This window comes from Saccopteryx leptura, chromosome 1 (assembly GCF_036850995.1).
Source record: "Saccopteryx leptura isolate mSacLep1 chromosome 1, mSacLep1_pri_phased_curated, whole genome shotgun sequence".
Classification (NCBI taxonomy): domain Eukaryota; kingdom Metazoa; phylum Chordata; class Mammalia; order Chiroptera; family Emballonuridae; genus Saccopteryx; species Saccopteryx leptura.
Genome location: NC_089503.1, coordinates 254,796,607 through 254,816,518, shown reverse-complemented (window position 1 = coordinate 254,816,518; position 19,912 = coordinate 254,796,607). Strand labels below are relative to the sequence as shown.

Sequence of the window (19,912 nt, the reverse complement as noted above, 5' to 3'; positions counted from 1 at the left end):
TCGTGGATTTTTCACTATATCATGGAATTTTGTGGTATATAGGTATTTTTATATATTTATTATTTTAATTATTTTGTGGTAAAATAAGCATTGTCTTGCCTAAAAAAAATTGAAAACAACGTAAAAAATATAAATAAAATATATTAATTAAAACATTATAAGAATATTAAATTGAAATAAAATACATATAGTATATTCACTGGTGAGTACTCATATAGAATTTTATATGTTGTTAAAGTTACATAGGTTTAAGAGTGCAGAAAGTGTTTAAGAGTATATGAAACATTTATAAGAGTATAGGAAAGGTTAATAACAGTGTGAGAAAGATTTATAAGAGTATGGGGAGGGTTTATAAGGGCTTAATATATATATAGAGTGACGTCACGGAAATGGCGCCGTGAGCAGTGCGTCCGACAGATCTCCCCAAAATCTCAACAAATTTATCAACTAGAAACAGAAAAATTTATCCTCGGAGCATTCCGGAGTTCCACACACACACTGAAAGCAAAAGGACTGTTGCCGAGGAGGGAGTACACCTGTGGTGAGTCAACCCACACGTGCAGCTGCCCGCCCACACTCGGGGAACGGCAGCCTGGGCACTGGCAGCCGCCGCTGCATGCCCTGAGAAACCGCGCACGCGCGCCCCGTGCTGCAGTCCAGAGAGTCCCCGGCCACTGGCGTGCCGATAAACCCCGCGCGCGCCCCGTGCCGCGGTCCAGAGAGTCCCCGGCCACTGCCGTGCCGAGAAACCGCGCGCGCGCCCCGAGCCGCGGTCCAGGAGGGGCGACAAGGCTGTCTTTCCTAGTCAGGAGATTCTCTCCGTGGGCGGGGCACCTCACCCAGCCATTCAAGCTAACAATCAAGCGTTGGGGGGAGGGGCACGCAGGCAGCCTGAAATACTTTTTGGAGCACAGCTGCGGATCCAATCACTGAAATTAGCTTAACCCATGAAATCTACGCACCCACGGGGCTCTAATTGATAAGATCTCTCCCAGTTCAGCGATCCAAGACAAGAGGCGTGATATTTTTCAGTGCCTTTCGCTAAAGGGGCGGGGGCAACTTCTGATTGACAGAGCCTCCATATTCAGGGATATACCTAACAAGAGGGACTTGGCAGATATTAAGATCCATAAAGCAAGCAGCGACTAGTGCTTCTTCTTCCCAGCCAAAACAGGCTACAAAGTGTGGAAAGCCTGGGTTGAGTGGTCCAACTTAATGGTAGGCGCTGAACAGTCACCTTGACAACAATTGACTCCCAGCCCCACCTGATTACGCTGGAGGCTCTGACTGCCAGAGCCTTACCCAGAGCCTTGCACTGAGTGAGGATAGAGTGGGGATTTCCCAGCTCCTTGAGCCTCTTACTCCTCAGACAGAAGCAGTGGCAGCCTCATAGCTGCATCACCAGGCTGCTAATTCAGGAAGGGGAGACTAGGAAAGAGACTCCAGGAAAGCAAACTCTCTCATTGTTGGACTCTGCAAACGCCAACAAGCCTTGACTACCATGAGACTAAAGCCAATTATATGACATTGCCATAGAATCCCATCAACTGCAAATTCCTACCTAAGAGTGACACAGGGGCAGAACCTGGGGTACAGAGTCACTGAACAGGAAGAGGGAGAGAAAAGAAAAAAGGAAGAAGTTAACCTCTCAAAATCAAGAAAAATGCACAGACTTTATAACTTGTTCCACTAATTTTTTGTTGTTGTTGTTTCTTTCTTCTATCTTATTGCCTTTATTATTATTTCTATTTCTTCCACCTTGGTACTTTTACTCTCTGCCCATCTTATGCTACCCATTTCTTGAACTACACTACCCATGAGTGTTACATTTTATTTCTTTTCTTCATCCTAACTCTCCTTTAGGGTTACACTCCAAAACCCTTAACTCTCACTCTCTCCCCTTTTGTTTTTTTTTTCCTTTCCTTTTTTTCTTCCTTCGTTTCTCTCTTATTCTTATTTTTTCCTTTCTATTCATTTCTTCTTTTCTCCTTTTACTTTTCCTCCCATTTAAGCCTCAATCAAGAACAAATTATTTAATTTGGGACTCAAGTTTTTTTTTTTTTTTTTTTTCTTTTTTTTCTTCTTCTGCTTTTGTTCTTGGTTTTCCTTTATTTGTTTGTTTTTGTGGCATTTTGGGCACTTTTTACATTGCTTTTTTACTCACTAGCATTCCTCCCAACCCAAAGTCTCCATTGTATTTAGTCTTCGCTCCACTTAATAAAACAGATTTTTACTTATTATTTTTATTTTTATTTTTTTCTTTAATTATTGTTTTTTCTCTCCTTTTTTCTGTTTCCCTCTTATCCCTCTCATTATATCTCTTAGTCAACCATCATTTACAAGCAAATCATTTTAGGCTTGTCTAAGATTTTCTCCTTTTTTTTTTTTTTTTGTATTTAGTAGGTCCCTACTCCCTTTTTGCCCCTTGAACTCTTCACCCCAAATCAAGCCCTCCATTATAGGCAGTTTTTGTTCCATTTAGCATAATATAATTCACAGGTCATCAAGATATTTCCCTAAGGAGGTGAGAGGAGGGGAAGAGAAGAAAGAAAAAAGGGGGAAATAATAAATTATTACTTTTTTTTTTGTGGACTGTTTTCCTTTTTTCTTTTTTTTTTCTTTTTATTTTTTATTAATTCTAATTAACACTATCATCAAGACCACCTTCAGATGCCAATAAGAAAAAGGAAATCGAACATTATGGATACAAAAGACAGAGAGGTAACACAAATAGATGTGGAAAAATCTATGGAGAAAAGATTTAACATATTGGAAGCCTTGGAGCCAAATGACAGAGAATTTAAAATAGAAATCTTAAAAATACTCAGAGATATACAAGAAAACACAGAAAGGCAATTTAGGGAAATCAGAAAACAACTCAACGATCACAAAGAATATATTACCAAGGAAATTGAAACTATAAAAACAAATCAAACAGAAATGAAAAACTCAATTCACGAGCTGAAAAACGAGGTAACAAGCTTAGCTAATAGAACAGCCCAGATAGAAGATAGGATCAGTGAAATAGAAGACAAGCAACTTGAGGCACAACAGAGAGAAGAAGAAAGAGACTCAAAAATAATAAAAAACAAGAAAGCCCTACAGGAATTGTCTGACTCCATCAGAAAGAATAACAAGAATAATAGGTATATCAGAGGGAGAAGAGAAAGAAAATGGAATGGAGAATATACTCAAACAAATAATAGATGAGAACTTCCCAAGCCTGTGGAAAGAACTAAAGCCTCAAATTCAAGAAGCAAACAGGACACCGAGTTTTCTTAACCACAACAAACCCACTCCAAGGCACATCATAATGAAGATGACACAAACCAATGACAAAGAAAAAATTCTCAAGGCAGCCAGGGAAAAGAAGAATACAACATATAAAGGAAGGCCTATTAGATTATCATCAGATTTCTCAGCAGAAACTCTACAAGCTAGAAGAGAGTGGACCCCAATATTTAAAGCCCTGAAAGAGAGGAACTTTCAGACAAGAATACTATACCCATCAAAGCTATCCTTCAAGTATGAAGAAGATATAAAAATATTCACAAATACAGAAAAGATGAGAGAATTTATCATCAGAAAGCCCCCACTCCAGGAAATACTAAAGGGGGTTTTCCAACCAGATTCAAAGAACAAAAGAAAACATAACCACAAGTAACAGCTCCACCAAGAAAACAATAAAACCAAACTTAAACTGTGACAACAAAAGAAAAAAAAGGGGAGAAAGGATGAAGATTAACAGTAGCAAAGGACGATGAAGCGCAGAAATACTCATAAGAAAGGGTACTACAATGAATATGGTAGGTACCCTTTTCATTACTTAATGGTAACCACCCTTGAAAAAACCACCACAAAAACACTTGAAATAAAAAAGGTAGCAACAGAGGAAAGAAGTATGGAATACAAACAAACAAAAACAAACGATAGAAAAACAAAAGAGAAGAATCAAACAAGATACAAAACTAACAGAAAGCAATTTATAAAATGGCAATAGGGAACCCATAAGTGTCAATAATTACACTAAATGTAAATGGATTAAACTTACCAATAAAAAGACACAGAGTAGCAGAATGGATTAAAAAAGAAAATCCAACTATATGCTGCCTACAAGAAACACATCTAAGCAACAAGGATAAAAACAAATTCAAAGTGAAAGGCTGGAAAACAATACCCCAAGCAAACAACACCCAAAAAAAAGCAGGTGTAGCAATACTCATATCTAATAATGCTGACTACAAGATAGAAAAAGTACTCAGAGACAAAATAGTCATTTCATAATGATTAAGGGGACACTGAATCAAGAAGACATAACAATCCTTAATATATATGCACCAAACCAAGGAGCACCAAAATATATAAGACAGCTACTTATTGACCTTAAAACAAAAACTGACAAAAATACAATCATACTTGGAGACCTCAATACACCGCTGACGGCTCTAGATCAGTCATCCAAACAGAGAATCAATAAAGATATAGTGGCTTTAAATGAAATACTAGAACACCTGGATATGATAGACATCTACAGGACACTTCATCCCAAAGCGACAGAGTATACATTTTTCTCTAGTGTACATGGAACATTCTCAAGAATTGACCATATGTTGGGCCACAAAGACAATATCAGCAAATTTAGAAAAATTGAAATTGTGCCAAGCATATTCTCTGATCATAAAGCCTTGAAACTAGAATTCAACTGTAAAAAAGAGAAGGAAAAACCCACAAAATTGTGGAAACTAAACAACATACTTCTAAAAAATGAATGGGTTAAAGAAGAAATAAGCGCAGAGATCAAAAGATATATACAGACAAATGAAAATGAAAATACGACATATCAGAATCTCTGGGATGCAGCAAAAGCAGTAATAAGAGGAAAGTTCATATCACTTCAGGCCTATATGAACAAACAAGAGAGAGCCGAAGTAAACCACTTAACTTCACACCTTAAGGAACTAGAAAAAGAAGAACAAAGACAACCCAAAACCAGCCGAAGAAAGGAGATAATAAAAATCAGAGCAGAAATAAATGAAATAGAGAACAGAAAAACTATAGAAAAAATCAATAAAACAAGGAGCTGGTTCTTTGAAAAGATCAACAAAATCGACAAACCCTTGGCAAGACTCACCAAGGAAAAAAGACACAGGACTCAAATAAATAAAATCCAAAATGAAAGAGGAGAGACCACAGACATCATAGATATACAAAGAATTATTGTAGAATACTATGAAAAACTATATGCCACCAAATACAACAATCTAGAAGAAATGGATAAATTCCTAGAACAATACAACCTTCCTAAACTGAGTCATGAAGAAGCAGAAAGACTAAACAGACCAATCAGCAGGGAAGAAATAGAAAAAACTATTAAAAACCTCCCCAAAAATAAAAGTCCAGGCCCAGACGGTTATACTAGTGAATTCTATCAAACATTCAAAGAAGACTTGGTTCCTATTCTACTCAAAGTCTTCCAAAAAATTGAACAAGAAGCAATACTTCCAAACACATTTTATGAGGCCAACATAACCCTCATACCAAAACCAGGCAAGGATGGCACAAAGAAAGAAAACTACAGACCAATATCTCTAATGAATACAGATGCTAGAATACTAAACAAAATACTGACAAATCGAATACAACAACATATTAAAAAAATAATACATCATGATCAAGTGGGATTCATCCCAGAATCTCAAGGATGGTTCAACATACATAAAACGGTTAACGTAATACACCATATCAACAAAACAGAGAACAAAAACCACAGGATCTTATCATTAGATGCAGAAAAGGCTTTTGATAAAATACAACACAATTTTATGTTTAAGACTCTCAACAAAATGGGTATAGAAGGAAAATATCTCAACTTGATAAAGGCCATATATGATAAACCATCAGCCAACATCATATTAAATGGCGTAAAACTGAGGACTTTCCACCTTAAATCAGGAACACAACAGGGGTGTCCACTCTCTCCACTCTTATTTAACGTGGTGCTAGAAGTTCTGGCCAGAGCAATCAGACAAGACAAAGAAATAAAAGGCATCCATATCGGAAAAGAAGAAGTAAAGGTATCACTTTTTGCTGATGATATGATCCTATACATCGAAAACCCAAAGGACTCCACAAAAAGATTACTAGAAACAATAAACCAATACAGTAAGGTCGCAGGATACAAAATTAACATACAAAAGTTCATAGCCTTTCTATATGCCAACAATGAAATATTAGAAAATGAACTCAAAAAAATAATCCCCTTCACGATTGCAACAAAAAAAATAAAATACCTAGGAATAAACATAACAAAGAATGTAAAGGACCTATATAAAGAAAACTACAAGGCATTGCTAAGAGAAATAGAAAAAGACACAATGAGATGGAAAAATATTCCTTGTTCTTGGATAGGAAGAATAAATATAATTAAAATGGCCATATTACCCAAAGTAATATATAAATTTAATGCAATTCCCATCAAAATTCCTATGACATTTTTTAAAGAAATGGAACAAAAAATTATAAGATTTATATGAAACTATAAAAAACCCCAAATAGCCAAAGCAATCCTAAGGAAAAAGAATGAAGCTGGGGGCATTACAATACCTGACTTTAAACTATATTATAGGGCCACAATAATCAAAACTGCATGGTATTGGCAGAAAAATAGACACTCAGACCAATGGAACAGAATAGAAAGCCCAGAAATAAAACCACATATATATGGTCAAATAATCTTTGATAAAGGGGCCAACAACACACAATGGAGAAAAGAAAGCCTCTTCAACAAATGGTGTTGGGAAAACTGGAAAGCCACATGCAAAAGAATGAAACTCGACTACAGCCTGTCCCCGTGTACTAAAATTAATTCAAAATGGATCAAAGACCTAAATATAAGATCTGAAACAATAAAGTACATAGAAGAAGACATAGGTACTCAACTCATGGACCTGGGTTTTAAAGAACATTTTATGAACTTGACTCCAATGGCAAGAGAAGTGAAGGCAAAGATAAATGAATGGGACTACATCAGAATAAAAAGTTTTTGCTCAGCAAGAGAAACTGATATAAAAATAAACAGACAGCCAACTAAATGGGAACTGATATTTTCAAACAACAGCTCAGATAAGGGCCTAACATCCAAAATATACAAAGAACTCATAAAACTCAACAACAAACAAACAAACAATCCAATAAAAAAATGGGAAGAGGACATGAACAGACACTTCTCCCAGGAAGAAATACAAATGGCCAACAGATATATGAAAAGATGCTCAGCTTCATTAGTTACTAGAGAAATGCAAATCAAAACTGCAATGAGATACCACCTCACCCCTGTTAGATTAGCTATTATCAACAAGACGGGTAATAACAAATGTTGGAGAGGCTGTGGAGAAAAAGGAACCCTCATACACTGTTGGTGGGAATGTAAAGTAGTACAACCACTATGGAGGAAAGTATGGTGGTTCCTCAAAAAACTGCAAATAGAACTACTTTATGACCCAGCAATCCCTCTACTGGGTATATACCCCAAAACCTCAGAATCATTGATATGTAAAGACACATGTAGCCCCATGTTCATAGCAGCACTGTTCACAGTGGCCAAGACATGGAAACAACCAAAAAGCCCTTCAATAGAAGATTGGATAAAGAAGATGTGGCACATATACACTATGGAATACTACGTGGACAAGCCAGCTTCCAGTTGTGGCTAGAGCCGGGCATGTTGTCTTTCTCAGGGTCAACTTACAAGAGTTGGTAGGGTTAATCTCTGCTGTCCATGAGGGTGTCTCAGCTGGGGCAGCAGGCTTCAGCCGGCTGTGGTGAATCCAGGCAGGTATGCCTTTTACCTTGGAAGCAGTGGGAGTGGTCAGGATCACAGCGTAGGATACTTTCCACCTGGCTCAGAATGGACCTGGATTCCAATCCTTGGCCCACACTGGATTTCCTGGAGAAAAAGAATGATACAGATGCAAACAAATAAATTGAAGCCCTATCCAGTATCCACTTGGATATGGTACCAGCCATCTTGCCTGAGTTTCTAATTGTCTATGTAGTTCTGTTTCTCCTAATTCTCAGGGACTCCTTGGCAAAAAGGTAATACTGGGGGAGGCCTATTGTATAATAATACCTCATAAAGTGAGTGCCCAGTGTTCTTGGAGTGGTGCACTGAATTTTAAGCAGAATTAAAGGTAAAGCTTGCACCCATTTAAGTCCTGTTTCCTGACATAATTTGCTAAGCCCTAACTTCAAAGTCCTATTCATGCGCTCCACCTTTCCTGAGCTCTGAGGTCTGTATGCTGCATGAAGCTTCCAGGTGATGTCCAATGCTTGAGCTGTTCCTTGTACTACCTTAACCACAAAGGCTGGACCGTTGTCAGAGGCTACCTAAAGTGGCAGTCCAAACATTGGAATGACTTCTCTGAGTAGTGCCTTTTCAGTCCGGGTGGGATAGGCTTCTTCTACCTATACTGCCTTCTGGTGTCCTTGGCAGTGGATTACTGCTATCTGTTTTGGCTTCCAGACTGCTTCCAGCAGCTGAATAATTTTTCCTGTATATTTTAGGTCCTTGCCCCTGGCTGTCAGGAGCCCTCTTTTCTTATATATGGCTTCATGGACTTGCAGAGTAAGAAAGGCAAAGTTGGAATCAGTAAAAATATTCACTTTATTCCTTTGCTGAGCTCTAGGGCCGGAGTCAGAACAATCAGTTCTGCCTGCTGAGCAGAAGTTCCTTAGGGCAGAGGCCACGCCTACACAATCTCTGTTAAAGTCACTACTGCATACCCTGCTTGTCTTTCCCCTGGTGAGTTGACAGAGCTGCTTCTATCTACATACAGCTCCCAATCTAGGTCTCTTATGTGTTAAACTAACAGGCCTGGCCAGGTGGCAGTTGTGCTGCTGCTCTCCCTCCTCTACTGGGAGCAGTGTCGCTGGGTTTAAAGTGGTACACACATGGCCCTGGCCGGTTGGCTTAGTGGTAGAGCGTCAGCCGGTGTGTGGAAGTCCCAGGTTCAATTTCCAGTCAGGGCACACAGGAGAAGCGCCCATGTGCTTCTCCACCCTTCCCCCCTCCCTCTCTGTCTCTCTCTTCCCTTTCTGCAGCCAGGGCTCCATTGGAGCAAAGTTGTCTCGGGCACTGAAGATGGCTCCATGGTGTTCACCTTAGGCACTAGAATGGCTCCTGTCACAATGTAGTGATGCCCCAGATGGGCAGAGCATCGCCCCCTGGTGGGCATGCCAGGTGGATCCCAGTCAGGCGAATGCAGGATTCTGTCTGCCTCCTCATTTCTAATTTTGGAAAAATACAAAATAAATAAATAAATAAAGTGGTACACACCTCTATTGCCAGCCTTGGGTTTTTACAGAGTAAACTCTGGTGTTTTTTTTGCTGAGATGGACTCCCAAACATGGCTGCCAGCCCGCAGCAACTCCATCCAACTGTCTGGAGAGGGAAGCCACTGGCCCAGACTATGACCCTAAGTCCTGGGTTAATAAACCCACTGCTGTCTTGTTCTTCTTTGAGATGTACAGCACAAAAGATTTCACTAGGTTAGGAAGACCTAGTGCTGGGGCAACTTGTGATTTCTTTAAGAGCCTGAAAAGCACAGTCCTTTTCCAGCCCCCAGTCCAAGGGCTCTTTTTCTCCCCCCTTTGTGACTTCATAGAGGGGTTTGGCCAGTACTGCAAAGTTGGGGATCCACAAATGACAGAATCCTACTGCACCCAGGAACTCCTAACCTCCTCTCCCCCTGTTGGAGGATAAATCCCAAATATTTTACTTTCCTTTGGCAGATCTGGGCCTTCTTCTTTGACACCTTGTATCCATTCTTCTCTAGATGGTGTAGAAGCTTATCCATTCCTGTAGTGCATCCTTGGAGAGTCTCGTGACCCAGCAACAGGTCATACACCTACTGGAGGAGGACACGTCCAATGTTCTGTGCTGGACACTGCTGAAGGTCAAGAGCAAGGGCCTCCCCAAAGATGGCAGAGGAGTTCTTGAACCCTTGCAGGAGCCTCGTCCAAGTGTACTGTCCCTTTGCCCCTGTAGCTGGGTCCTCTCACTGGAAGGCAAAGAGCTCCCGGCCTCCAGGAGCCAGTCTTATACTAAAGAAGGCATCTTTCAAGTCCAAGCAAGTAAGTCAACCAGGAGACTCAGGCAGAGAGGTTAGGGGTTTGGTACTGTTGGGAGCAGAGTCACGCCTGCCTCATTTATTACTCTCAAGTCCTGTACTGCCTGATAATCATTAGTTCCCGGTTTTCTGATGGGGAGCAAAGGAATATTCCACGGTGAATTTCACTGGATATTAGTGCCATGCTCCTTGAGTCTCTAAATGCACCTGATTCCTTCCAAGGCTTCTCTAGAAATCAGGTGTTGTCTTTGGCTAACAGGCAGAGCTCCAGGCTTTAACTCTATCCATAGAGGCACCTAATTTATTGCCAGCCTGGGGGGGGGGATTATCTTCTGCCTACACCCCTGGCCTTTTCTGGGTTAGCCTCTGACTGGATGACTTTCCCGGCTTGGTAGCAAAAATTCTCTATTCCTCCTTTCTGACGACAGTTATTGTTAAAGCAAGCCTAGGCTTACACATCTGCAAGTCCAGCTGGCCATTGTCAGCAATAGAGATAGTAACCCTCAGTTTGCTTAGCAGATCACACCCCAGCAGGGGCACTAGACAGTCAGGCATATACAAAACTCATGCATAACCTCATGACCTCCTATTGTACATTTGTGGGGCAGGCAGAATGCCTGTTCTGCCTGTTTTCCTGTGGTCCCTACAATGTCCACACTACAGGTGGAGAACGGTGCCACTGGCCGAGTCATCACCAAGTATTCAGCCTGTATCAGTCAGGAAGTCCATCTGTTGCCCCCCTACTATCATATGGGCCATAGACTCATCAGGGGCCCCTGAGTCTGGTCGCCCTCAGTTCAAGAGGGATTGCCCAGCTACATTGAACAGTGTGTCTTCCCCTTTGGAGATGACTAGCAAGCATGCCTCCCCCTTGTCCCACCTAAGACAGTTATTATTCCAATGACTGGTTTCCCAGCAGATAGCGCACTGAGCACACTCTAAGGGGCCCTGCCTGACTGTCCATTTTTGGGTTTTTTTTTTCTTTTCTTGTCTTCTTCCCATTTTCAAACGGGGGAGGATTTCTTTGCGCTTGTACAGAAGGGTGTTAGCTATGAGCTGTCTCTTTCTTTGTTCGACACTTATCTTCCTGTCTGTTTGCAACGTCTTTGTTGGCATAAGTCTTGTCGGCTACTTCACTGTGTTTCTCACTCCTCTCAAAGGCATCTGCACTTAATGCACTGTCTTTGAGCACAGTCTCCCAGCTAGGAGGGAAAGCCTGCACCTGTTCCAGCAGGACAGTGAGAGGCGCCTCCCGCCCAGGCGAGTTTATGCTGGGGCTTGATAGACCTGGCAGCGATGGGCCTCAGTCACCAGCCATCTCTGGGGTGGACAGGGAGCCAAGGGTAGAAGGGCTTGCCTTGCCGGTATGCCTGGTGGGGAAGCCAAAGTTTCTGCTTCTTCTGGCTCACCAGGGATTAAAATTTCTGGCACTGGCCTGCAGCAGTGGCTCTCTGGGATTGGTGGAGTGCTTCCCTGCCTTTGCTATCAATACTTGGCCTCTAAGCCAAGGGGGAGGGTTAAAAACTAGTGCAAGCCAAGTGTCTATGTAGGGCGGTGTTTCCCAACGTGGGACCCATGCCCCACAGGGGGGCAATTCAATAGTTAAGGGGGTCAATTTGAAAATGGACTCGACAGGACTTTAACTCTTTCACACAGGGCCATTTAAATGCAATGCTAGATATCGGTGCCAAATTTAACAAAAAATGCAATTCTTAAATAATTGTGGTAAATAATTATTAAGTATAATTTCGTTTGACAAGACCAAAATATCAACTGGGTGATTGGCGTCGTCAAGTAAACTTCGTCCTGGGTTCACCGCGGAGCGTGCCGTCTGCAGCGGGGAACCTGGACATTTAAAAACTCGCTAAACAACGCAGTTATTCTCACCTAATTGGCCCATCGCAACTTCTTCTTTTTTTTTTTTATTAAATTTAATGCAGTGACATTGATAAATCAGGGTACATATGTTGAGAGAAAATATCTCTAGATTATTTTGACATTTGATTGTGCTGTATACCCCTCCCGCAAAGTTAAATTGTCTTCTGTCACCTTCTATCTAGTTTTCTTTGTGCCCCTCCCCTCCCCTAACCCCTCTCTCCTTCTTCACCCCATCCCCCCTCCCCCAACCCCCCGCCCCTGTTGCCATCACCTTCTTGTTCATGTCTCTGAGTCTCATTTTTATGTCCCTTCTATGTATGGGTTCATCTCAGTTTTTTTTCTGATTTACTTATTTCACTCCGTATAATGTTATCAAGGTCCATCCATGTTATTGTAAATGATCCGATGTCATCATTTCTTATGGCTGAGTAGTATTCCATAGTATATATGTACCACAGTTTTTTAATCCACTCGTCCTCTGACGGACACTTGGGCTGTTTCCAGATCTTCGCTATTGTGAACAATGCTGCCACAAACATGCGGGTGCATTTCTCCTTTTCGAGCCGATCTATGGTGTCCTTGGGGTATATTCCTAAAAGTGAGATAGCTGGGTCGAAAGGCAGTTCGATTTTCAGTTTTTTGAGGAATCTCCATACTGTTTTCCACAGTGGCTGCACCAGTCTGCATTCCCACCAGCAGTGCAGGAGGGTTCCCTTTTCTCCACATCCTCGCCAGCACTTATTCTGTGTTGTTTTGTTGATAAGCGCCATTCTGACTGGTGTAAGGTGATATCTCATTGTGGTTTTAATTTGCATTTCTCTAATGATTAGTGATGTTGAGCATTTTTTCATATGCCTATTGGCCATCTGTATGTCCTCTTTGGAGAAGTGTCTATTCATCTCTTTTGCCCATTTTTGGATTGGATTGTTTGTCTTCCTGGTGTTGAGTTTTACAAGTTCTTTATAAATTTTGGTTACTAACCCCTTATCAGACATATTGTCAAATATGTTCTCCCATTGTGTAGTTTGTCTTTTTATTCTGTTCTTGTTGTCTTTAGCTGTGCAAAAGCTTTTTAGTTTGATATAATCCCATTTTTTTATCCTGTCTTTTATTTCACTTCCCCGTGGAGATAAATCAGCAAATATATTGCTCCGAGAGATGTCGGAGAGCTTACTGCCTATGTTTTCTTCTAAGATGCTTATGGTTTCACGGCCTACATTCAAGTCTTTTATCCATTTTGAGTTTATTTTTGTGAGTGGTGTAAGCTGGTGATCTAGTTTCATTTTTTTGCAGGTAGCTGTCCAATTTTCCCAACACCATTTGTTAAAGAGGCTGTCTTTACTCCATTGTATTTCCTTACCTCCTTTGTCAAATATCAGTTGTCCATAGAACTGTGGGTTTATTTCTGGGTTCTCTGTTCTATTCCATTGATCTATATGTCTGTTCTTATGCCAGTACCAGCCTGTTTTGAGTACAACGGCCTTGTAGTATAACTTGATATCAGGAAGTGTGATACCTCCCACTTTATTTTTCTTTTTTAAGATTGCTGAGGCTATTCGTGTCCTTTTTTGGTTCCATATAAATTTTTGGAATATGTGTTCTATATCTTTGAAGTATGTCATTGGTATTTTAATTGGTATTGCATTGAATTTATAAATTGCTTTGGGTAATATAGACATTTTAATGATGTTTATTCTTCCTAACCATGAGCATGGTATATGCTTCCACTTGTTTGTATCTTCCTTGATTTCTTTTATCAATGTTTTGTAATTTTCCGAGTACAAGTCTTTAGTCTCCTTGGTTAAGTTTACTCCTAGGTACTTTATTTTTTTGGTTGTAATTGTGAAGGGGATTGTTTCCTTAATTTCTCTTTCTGACTGTTCATTGTTGGTGTATAAAAATGCTTCTGATTTCTGAGTATTGATTTTATATCCTGCCACTTTGCTGAATTTATTTATCAGGTCCAGTAGTTTTTTGACTGAGACTTTAGGGTTTTCTATATACAATATCATATCATCTGCAAATAATGATAGTTTTACTTCTTCTTTTCCAACTTGAATGCCTTTTATTTCTTCTTCTTGTCTGATTGCTGTGGCTAGGACTTCCAGGACTATGTTAAATAAGAGTGGTGAAAGGGGGCACCCCTGCCTTGTTCCTGATCTTACGGGTATTGCTTTTAATTTTTTCCCATTGAGTATGATGTTGGCTGTGGGTTTCTCATAGATGGCTTTTATCATGTTGAGGTATGTTCCCTGTATTCCCACTTTGCTGAGAGTTTTGATCATGAATGGGTGCTGGATTTTATCAAATGCTTTTTCTGCATCTATTGAAATTATCATATGGTTTTTCTCCTTCTTTTTGTTTATATGATGAATCACATTGATTGATTTACGACTATTGTCCAAGCATTGCCTCCCCAGAATAAATCCCACTTGATCATGGTGTATGATTTTTTCCATATATTGTTGGATCCGGTTTGCTAATATTTTGTTGAGGATTTTAGCATCTATATTCATCAGAGATATTGGCCTATAATTTTCTTTCTTTGTGTTGTCTTTGCCTGGTTTTGGAATCAGAATTATGCTCGCCTCATAAAAGGAGTTTGGAAGTCTTCCTTCCTCTTGAATTTTTTGAAATAGTTTGAGGAGGATAGGAGTTAGTTCTTCTTTGAATATTTGGTAGAATCCCGTTGTGAAGCCATCGGGCCCCGGACTTTTCTTTGTTGGGAGTTTTTTGATAACTGTTTCGATCTCCTTTGGTGTAATCGGTCTGTTTAAGTTTTCTGATTCTTCCAGATTGATTTTTGGAAGATTGTATGTTTCAAGGAATTTGTCCATTTCATCTAGGTTGTCTAGTTTTTTGGCATACAGTTCTTCATAGTATTTTCTTACAATATTTTGTATTTCTGTTGTGTCAGTTGTTATTTCTCCTCTCTCATTTCTAATTTTATTTATTTGAGTCCTCTCTCTCTTTTTCTTGGTGAGTCTACTTAAAGGTTCATCAATCTTGTTTACCTTTTCAAAGAACCAGCTCCTAGTTTCATTGATCCTCTGTATTGTTTCTTTAGCCTCTATGTCATTTATTTCTGCTCTGATCTTTATTATTTCCTTCCTTCTACTACATTTGGGCTTTACTTGCTGTTCTTTTTCTAATTCTTTTAGATGCAGGGTTAAGTTGTTTATTTGAGCTTTTTCTAGCTTCTGAAAGTGTGCCTGTAGTGCTATGAACTTCCCTCTCAGCACTGCTTTCGCTGTGTCCCATAAATTTTGAGTTGTTGTATGCTCATTGTCATTCGTTTCTAGGAATTTCTTTATTTCTTCTTTGATCTCATTCTTAATCCATTCATTATTTAACACCCTGCTATTTAGTTTCCATGTGTTTGAGAATTTTTGAGCTTTTCTGCTGTGATTCATTTCTAGTTTTATGCCGTTGTGATCGGAGAAAGTGCTTGATATGATTTCAGTCTTCTTAAATTTGTTGAGAGCCCTTTTGTGCCCTAACATGTGGTCTATCCTAGAGAATGTACCATGAGCACTTGAAAAGAATGTATATTCTGCTGCTTTAGGGTGAAAGGTTCTGAAGATATCTATTAAATCGAGTTGATCTAGTGTTTCCAATAAGTCTGCTGTTTCTTTGTTAATTTTCTTTCTTGAGGATCTATCTAGTGATGTTAGTGGGGTATTGAAATCCCCTACTATTATAGTATTGCTGTTGATCTCGCCCTTTAAATCCATCAAAGTCTGTTTTATATATTTGGGTGCTCCTATATTAGGTGCATAGATATTTATAATAGTTATATCTTCCTGTTGGATTACTCCCTTTATCATTACGTAGTGGCCTTCTTTATCTCTTACTATATCTTTTGTTTTAAAGTCCAATTTGTCTGATATAAGTATTGCTACCCCAGCTTTTTTTTCATTTCCGTTTGCATGAAACGTTTTTTTCCATCCTTTTACCTTCAATCTGTGTGTGTCTTTTGTTCTAAGGTGTGTCTCTTGTAGACAACATATGTATGGGTCCTGTTTTCTTATCCACGCAGCTACCCTATGTCTTTTGATTGGATCATTTAATCCATTTACATTTAAGGTTATTATTGATATGTAGTTGTTTATTGCCATTTTCTTCTTTAAAGGTGTATTCCTTTTCTTTTTTTTTTTCTGTATTCTTTTCCCACTTTATCTGTTTACACCAGGCCCCTTAACATTTCCTGCAGCATTGGTTTGGTTGTAATGAATTCCTTGAGTTGTTTTTTGTCTGGGAAGCTTTTTATTTCTCCTTCAATTTTAAACGATAGCCTTGCTGGATAAAGTAGTCTTGGTTGTAGGTTCTTGTTCTGCATTACTTTGAATATTTCTTGCCATTCCCTTCTGGCCTCAAGTGTTTCTGTTGAGAAGTCAGATGTCATCCTTATGGTGGCTCCTTTGTAGGTGATAACTTTTTTTTCTCTTGCAGCTTTTAATATTTTCTCTTTATCGCTTAGCTTTGGTATTTTAATTATGATGTGTCTTGGTGTAGGTTTCTTTGGGTTTCTCTTTAATGGAGTCCTCTGTGCTTCTTGGATTTGTGAGAGTTTCTCTTGCATTAATTTAGGGAAGTTTTCAGCTATGATATGATTGAACAAAGTCTCTATCCCTTGTTCTTTTTCTTCTTCTTCAGGAACCCCTATGATGCGGATGTTATTTCTCTTCATGTTGTCACAGAGCTCTCTAAGAGTTTCCTCTGACTTTTTGAGTCTTTTTTCTCTTTTCTTCTTTGCTTTCATGCCTTCATTCCAGTTGTCTTCTAACTCGCTGATTCGATCCTCTGCTCTATCTATCCTGTTTTTGATTCCTTCCATTGTGGTCTTTATTTCTGATATTGTATTTGTTGTCTCCAACTGATTCTTTTTTATACTTGCTATTTCTTTATTTAGGTTTTCAAACTGTCCCTCCATTGTTGTTCTAAGATCCCTAAGCATCCTTACAATCATTATTTTGAACTCCGCATCTGGAAGTTTGATTATTTCCATATCACTCAGTTCATCTCTCGAAGGTGTCTCTTGTGGTTTCATTTGGATTGCACTCCTTTGTCTTCTCATCTTCTTTTTTTTATTTATTTTTTTTTTATTTGTAGAGTTGGTTGAGGCTAGGCTTGGTGTTGTCTGCCTCCAGTTTTCAGTTGTGTTATTTTTAGGTCTTCATGGGTTGGTATCAGCTATTATTTGTAATCCACTTTCGGATTTGGGCAGCTTTGAAGTCTTGATTTGTTTGTTTTCTTAACAGGTGATAGTCTTGTTAACTGATCTCAGCAGGGGGCTTCCTTGAAACTGTATCCAGGAATGCTGTGGGTGTAACCTGAGACGCTGAAGGTCTCTTCCACCAACTAATCTCACTGGGGGCAGGGTTTTTTCTCAGCTTCAGTAGGGGGAGGTGTATCTCAGATCTCCATGGAGACCTGAGTTACTGCCCCTCCTCCCCACTTCTTGTTTTCAGCTGTGTTTTGTTGTGCTGATTGGAGCTGGATAGATGTCGGGAGATCTCTGATCCGGAAGCACTTCAGCTCTGTTTTGTGAAAGGTTCAGTCCCTCCCCCAGCTATGGCTGCCTCCAGCACGAATGAGTCAGCTTTTTTATTTCGTTTCTTGCAAACCTTAGCCCCTCACAGTCTGTCCCTCTCCCTGTCTTTTCCACTTGGGAGATAAGCTGGTCTTTTCAACCCACCTTGCTCCCTGGTCGCCAGGTAAGTGGCTGTGAGCAGTAGTTTCTGCTCTTTTTCCTCTGTGAAATCCTCTCTGGGCTCTCAGCCTCACCCCCCTCCTTCCGTTCCTGTAAGCAGAGGAGATTCAGGCACTCCTTACCAGGATTATTGTGGCTTCCTCTTTGCTCCTTGGTTTTTGAGAGCTGTTCTTGCAGTTCAGTGTTGGTTTTTCATGCTGATTTTTTCTAAATTGATTTGTATTCCAGTTTGGTGTTGAGAGCTGGGCGTCTGTGCATCTGCCTACTCCGCTGCCATCTTCTCTCTCCCCATCGCAACTTCTGTAGTGTTTCACATCATTCAGTTGGTGTTAATTTGAAATAAGTGTCAGTCAAAACTGTTGTAAAAGCTCGTTGATTTAATAAATATAGATATATATATATTGCATAGATATAATTGGTAAGTATTTGATTTTATTTTTATCAATATTAAACTCTTTATTAAGTACTTCTTGCATCGGGGCTAGAAAGCACTAATATTTTATAAATATTATTGGGGCTATAATAGTGCATGCACGACAATTTTAATTTTAGAAGCATAACTTTCCAGAAAATTTTGTCAAGTGGAAAAAATATAGAAACCTTTTGATTTGCGGTGGTAGTGTAGTAAATGTGTTATATACATTTAAATAAATATGAATTTTTAGTATACATCTACTCTATGTCACATTGAATATATTTTAACACATATTTTAATATTAGTTTTTAATTGATCTTATTTTTATTATAGCCCACAGTAAAATGAGTGGTGCAAGCAAGAAAAAAACTTGTCAATATTCGGAGGAATATTTAAAATTTGGGTTCATACCCGCTGTTCACGATGCGCGGATTCCTTTTTGTCTTTTATGCCAGCAATGCTTGACCAACGAATCAATGAAACGAGATCATCTTGAGGCGCACTTGAAGGCGAAACATAGTGCTCATATTAATTCAGATTTGAGTTACTTTAAAACTTTAAAGAAAAATTTTGAAAAAAGAACAACATTAAAGTCTCTATTTACTGCTCATACTTCAACTAATAATCGTGTTCTTGAGGCTAGTTATCAAATTTCTTTATTCATCGCTAAAACTGGAGAAAATCACAGTATAGAAGAGAATATAATAAAACCGTCAATATCAGCATTTCTTAAAACGGTTCTTGAAAAAGATGACAAAGATGTAAAAGCTATGCCACTCAGTAACAATTCTGTTAGCAGAAGAATAGACAAAATGAATGAGGATATTGGAAAACAACTTATCGAAAAGCTGAAAACAAGAAAATTCTCCTTGCAAATGGATGAATCAACTTTTGAGAGACAGTGAGGCAGTATTGATAACTTACATAAGATATATTGATAAAGGACATTTTGCTGAAGAAATGTTGTTCTGTAAAAGATTAGAAAGCACCACTACCTCCAAAGATATATATAATAAGCTAAAAAACTACTTAGATGTCAATGATATACCAATGAAAATATAACATCTTGTGCTGCAGGTGGTGCTCCCAATATGATGGGCAAGAAAAATGGCTGCTTAAAATTGATGAAAGATGCGGATCCAGAAATGATTCTTGTGCATTGTGTTATTCATAGGGAAAACTTGGTAGCTAAAAACATCTCGCCTGTTCTGAATGAAGTATTACATACAGTAATAAAGTGTGTTAATGCTATTAAAGCTAGTGCCAAATGTGAACGTCTTTTCAAGCTATTTTGTGAAGAACAAAAGGAAGACCATGTGAGACTTTTACTTCATACTGAAGTAAGATGGCTATCTAAAGGAAACTGTTTGAAAAGATTTATGGAACTGTTTGATACTCTTAGTGATTTTTTAAGCGACAAACCTGAAATGAAGTATCTGTTAACAATAGATGGTAAAGCATTTGTGAGTTATTTAGCCGATATCTTTGAAAAACTAAATATATTAAATAAGCAACTTCAAGGAACAAATAAAACTCTTGTCGATGCAAAAACAAAGATATTTGGTTTCATTACCAATATTGAGTTATGTCAGAAACATATTAACAACAAAAACTTTAAAGAGTTTCATTGGCTCCAAAAATGTGAAGTAACTGATACCGCTTTACTTGTTATTGTCAATCATTTGAATATTCTATCGGCTGATTTAAAAGAAAGATTTTCTGATTTAAAACAAATTGATTTCCCAACATGGATGATGCAGCCAATGTTAGTGGATTTGT

General features: G+C 39.0%; 1 protein-coding gene across 1 annotated transcript in view; it reads left to right on the top strand.

The window, feature by feature from the left end:
• LOC136379451 (adhesion G protein-coupled receptor E2-like) overlaps positions 1–19,912 on the top strand; it is a 345,285-nt gene that overhangs the window by 258,641 nt on the left and 66,732 nt on the right. The window lies entirely within an intron of this gene.